Source organism: Miscanthus floridulus, chromosome 5 (assembly GCF_019320115.1).
Source record: "Miscanthus floridulus cultivar M001 chromosome 5, ASM1932011v1, whole genome shotgun sequence".
NCBI lineage: Eukaryota > Viridiplantae > Streptophyta > Magnoliopsida > Poales > Poaceae > Miscanthus > Miscanthus floridulus.
Window position 1 is genome coordinate 148,428,691 of NC_089584.1, and position 5,168 is coordinate 148,433,858.

Here is a 5,168-nt window from a genome sequence, read left to right on the forward strand (position 1 = left end):
ACGTCCAATCGTCATAGCAATTAGCAAATAATAATGTCGTATATATAGACAGTTGCTATTTGCCGCCACTCGGGTGATAATTAAGCTAGCTTTTCCTTAATTGCCATTTCATAATTAAATAAAGATAAGTATTTAAAAAAGATGTTCCGCAAGCCATGGAGAAGGAAGGAACAGACGGAGACGGTTGATGAGGTGACCTATGACCAAGTTAAGTCCAAGCGAGGATGTAAATCCTCATGCATGAACTCCACGTCCAGCGCACAGCCATTTGAATTTGAATCATAGTGCCCGTCGTCATTAGTTAGCGATAAAAAAGAGCAGATATTTATCAGATGCCTAATATTTTGTTTTTTTAGTCGACGAACGTTAAGCGCTGGATCCTAATTCTAGTTCTAGCTAATTACTAGTCCTAACCCATCCAAACAGGCCCTAAGAAACAAGACACAAAAACACAATAACAAGGAGGTGGTTCTTGGTATGGTTGAGGCAGTTGAATGGGATTCAAGGGCATGGGTGGCAGTAAAGATGTCAACGGGGCCGTCCCGATTCCCCGCGGGGAATTCAGCCATTAGGAGACGGGGATGGTACAAATCTTTTCCCCATGGGAAATTAAATGGGAAAAAAAATCATCCCTATCGGGTATGACGGGGCAGGGATGGTATACATGCCCCCGTCCCCGTTTCCCGCGGGGACCCGAAATGTTTAAGGCCTATCTGAGAAGACTCAATTCCTGCGTACATATATAAGGCAATTTATAACACTAACCTTATCCTTTCCATTCGTTCCCAATCCCCTCCCCCAGCCGCCGCTGCCGCTCCCTGTCGTGAGTCGCGACTCGCAGAGACACAGACCCGACGCCGCGGCCACTCCACCTCCGGCAGCCGACCACTTGCAGTCATCGGAGGCGGGAAAGAGGACCAGACGCTCACTAGAGATGGGGGCTGGCTAGCTTGTAGCTGCTTCTCACGGTCGCGCTCGCGCCTCTCCAGCAGCTCACTGTCGGATCCACACCACCAAGGCCGCGCCGCCTGCAGAGCACCACGGGAGACGCACCCGCACAACCTTCACCGCCGCCTACCATGGCTTCGCCCTCCCTGCCTCCAAGATTGTTATGAACTTGTCATTTTGTGTTGTAATGCCTATTTGTGATGAGCCCATGAACTTGTAAACTTATGGCCTCGCTCGGCTGGTATAGGAAAGTTACTGTTCACAGCTGAAAACATTGTTCATGCTGAAAATTTGTGAGAGAAAAATATTGTTCCCGATGAAAAAAAGAAGCGGATCAAGCCGGATTTGGGGTCAGCCGAACAAGGCCTATGGTGCTACTTTTGTGCTGTTGTGCCAAGCAAACTATGCTGGATTCCTAGTTAGTGATGCACTGATGGTGAATTTGAAATATATTGTCTTGCTTTGCTAAGTACCTATTTTGCTGTCATGTATACTGGTGATGCGGGGATGGGGATCCCCGCGGAGATTAAATCCCCGAGCGAGGACGAGGATGGGAAAGAAGTGGCTCCCCACGAGTCTTCACGGGGACGGAGACGGAAAAATTTGCCCCTGCAGGGACGGGGATGGGGGCAATAACCCCCACGGCATGTATTTGGGCCAGCTGCCTACCAAATCGAGCCCAAGTGCTTAGTCCCCTCCAAAAAGCAACCCATATCACATGTCCGGCCCATTTAGCCCGAGTCCTTAAAAAAATCTCTGGCTGGCCTGGCGAGCCCACCACCCCCATCATCTTCTCCTTCCATCCCGGAGCGGGGACCGACGGCTGCTTTGCCGCCGCACTCGCTCCCACACACAGGTCACAGGCCACACGAGAAAGGCAACCATGGCCGCCTCTCCCGCCGCCGCGGTGCCTGCTACCTTCCTCCCGCGTCTCCCCTCGCCAAGGTCCCCGTCTCCTGTGCTCCCTCCGCCCGGACGGAGAGCCCATCCCGTCTCCCTCTCCGCCAAGCGCCGCGCCTGCGCCGCCACGGGCTCCGGCTCCTCCTTCAACTCCGGGTACGCGCCTTTACATTTCCCTGAAACCCGCGTCGTTTTTTTTAATTGGCGCGACGCCTCCACGTGCTCGATGCGATTGCACATATAATAATTGTGCCGTGGGTGGGTGATGGCGCGTGTGGCCCGCCGCCCGCGTGTGTTCTATGGTGATTTTGTTGGGAATCTGGGGTGTTAGACGAAATGCGTTGTACTAGTTCCCAGGATGTTTGTTTCCCTCAAGCGCTAGATCATTAGCGGCTAATTGGAAAGTTCAAGCGCTTTTTAACAAATTGGATTGGGTCTGTGTAATTCTGGATTACCTTCCGTCATTCATTTCATGCCTCTTTCATTTGTTTGTCAGAAATCAAACCTCACTGATGCCGCCGTTCAGCTTTACATTCGACGAAGATTCTTCTAGTTCCAAAAGGCTATATAGATGGAAAAGGGTATTGCTTAAAGTAAGTGGGGAAGCTCTTGCTGGGAATCACACAGAAAACATCGACCCAAAGGTTAACCTTCTTTTCGGTGGAGCATCTTTAAATAGACAATCAATATGCGTTGTTTGATGTAAATGTGTGGTCGTCTATTGCAGATTACAATGGTTATTGCAAGAGAGGTTGCTTCTGTCACCAAGCTAGGTGTAGAGGTGCCCGCCTTTCTTCATTTATTTCTTTATTGATTATACATCTTGGATTACTTGGTTCAAGATTTAGAATTGATGAAGTAAAAAGCGCTAGTACATCTTTTTAATAGTAGGCATTAATTCAATGGTTGGTTCGATTCTGTTGCATTCCTATCAAGTGATCTTGGATGTGTATTTGTGTGTGTAATTACCTTTTGTTTTCTCTAAATATGATGTGCATTAAAAAATTTGAGAGCCCTTGCAGGTTGCTATTGTTGTTGGCGGTGGCAATATCTTCCGTGGGGCCTCTTGGGCTGGATGTAGTGGTCTTGACCGCTCATCTACGGATTACATCGGGTAAGATGTTCAATGCCTCATATATTTTCATTCCCTTATTCTATGCTCGTCTGTTAAGTAGCCTTCAAAAGAAGTTGAAATGCAATAAAGTGAAACAAAAAGCGAGCCCAATATCAACATATTTATGTCATTCATATTAACTTGGCCGGGCTGATCGCATTCATGTCTAATATTCAAGCCGCTTGTAAATTTTCTAGAGTAAAGAGCGTACCCAGTGCAGAGAGCTCCCGCTCTGTGCGGGGTCTGGGGAAGGGTGTTAGTGGCAAGCCTTACCCTCGCCTGTGCAATGCGAGGAGACCACGACTCGAACCATCAAAATAGTTTACTGAGTGGTAAGCATGAATACCTTTAAGGAACCTGCAATTTAATTAAAACTCCAAGCCACTTGTAGTTCATTAATCATTATCTTCCCAAGTTCCCATAACATTTTGTGACTCTACTGCTCGTTTTGAAAGGCATTCTTGTGACAAGCAATTGCATAGTTTTGTACTACTAAAACAACAGTACATCTTATTATGCTTTCCTAATTTAGCATGTTGGCCACTGTGATGAATGCTATATTTCTTCAAGCGACAATGGAGAGCATTGGAATACCAACCCGTGTCCAAACTGCCTTCCGTATGTCAGAAGTTGCAGAACCATACATACGCCGAAGGGCTGTCAGGCATTTAGAGAAAGGAAGAGTTGTCATATTTGCTGCTGGAACAGGGAACCCATTTTTCACGACTGATACAGCTGCGGCTCTCCGTTGTGCCGAAAGTGAGTTCATCTTCTACTCTTCACTGATGAACTGCTGTGACTAAAAAAACCTTGATAAATATGCTTGCAGAGATGTCTATTTGTTCACTTTTAAAAATAGTTGCTTAAAGCGTTAGTTATTGTACTATAGTTTGCAGGTCATTTGACTAACTAGGACTCTCATGGCAACACTTTATGCTAGCTACCTACTTATTACCTTGATTTTTTTGGTTGTGTCATGATAAATTGAGAACATTTTGGTGCAGATTAAATGAAGTATATAAGCTGTAAATGGAATAGTTGATTTTTCCTGCCACAGTTCTGCAACTTGTACAAAATTTGAGTTAGGATGTGTTTTCACTAATTCTATTACTAACACAAGCCAGTTAGTAACAAGGTGTTAGTTTATGTGTTTTGTAAGTTTTTTCTACCTGGTTTTTCTTCTTAATATAATGATCACAGCTCTCCTGCATGTTCGATAATAAAAAAAAAGGTGCAGCGTGCCTATGGAATCATGCTATCATGTTGTGAGCTTGAACTTGGCTTTCCTAGACTGACTTCTAGGATGAACAACACTGTTTCGTTAGTTTCTCCTTTTTTTTTCTTAGTTTATTGTACCATTGACCCTTTTTCTGCTATTATCATGTGAGCAGTCAATGCAGAGGTAATGCTTAAAGCGACAAATGTTGATGGTGTGTATGATGCGGACCCCAGGCATAACCCAAATGCCCACCTTCTTGAGACTGAGCTATCATGAAGTTACGACAAGAGATCTCTCAGTAATGGATATGACTGCTATTACACTATGCCAAGAAAACAACATTCCCAGTACGGATGCTATCAGTTTGACTTTTATATTGATTTTTATTCATTTTTAAATTTTTTAATCTAATCTTGTCATTTTGCAGTTGTTGTGTTCAACTTGCAAAAGACTGGGAACATTGCAAAGGCTATTGTCAGTGAGAAGGTTGGTACCTTCATCGGATGCACAGGAAATCAGGAACAAAATGGAAACGCGCTGGTTGAAGAAAGAAGACTGGTTAATGAGGTGTGAGCTCCAGAGCTGCAAGAGTTGGGGCTCTCCCTCTTTTCTTGTTTATCAGTTTATATATATGCATAGGAGGTTTTAGGGCGGTTGGGTTGGGGGCTGTGCTGGAATTAGATTAGATTAGGTATCAAGAGCGTGATAGTTGTAACTTTGGAAGAAGACACATGGACGAAATAAATTTTTTCCAAGGACGAAATAATGTTTTTTCCCTGCCAAAAATGCTGATGTTCTGTGTACAGTAGACTCAAGGAGATTATAACCAACAAAACTAAATCTGTACAAGGATCGGCTGTGGCTGTACCTAAAGAACAATTTTGCAGCCTCCCGGGACAGTGATTTGTTTGTCAATGAGATAGGGCACACAAGAGGGCGGGAAGGGATGGAGAAAGCGGTGCACGTGCCTGATACATCTGTTTATAT

General features: G+C 45.0%; 1 pseudogene; it reads left to right on the forward strand.

Annotated features, from left to right (window-relative positions):
* The first annotated feature begins 1,732 nt into the window (after positions 1-1,732).
* LOC136454093 (uncharacterized) lies at positions 1,733-4,947 on the forward strand (annotated as a pseudogene).
* The last annotated feature ends 221 nt before the right edge of the window (positions 4,948-5,168 follow it).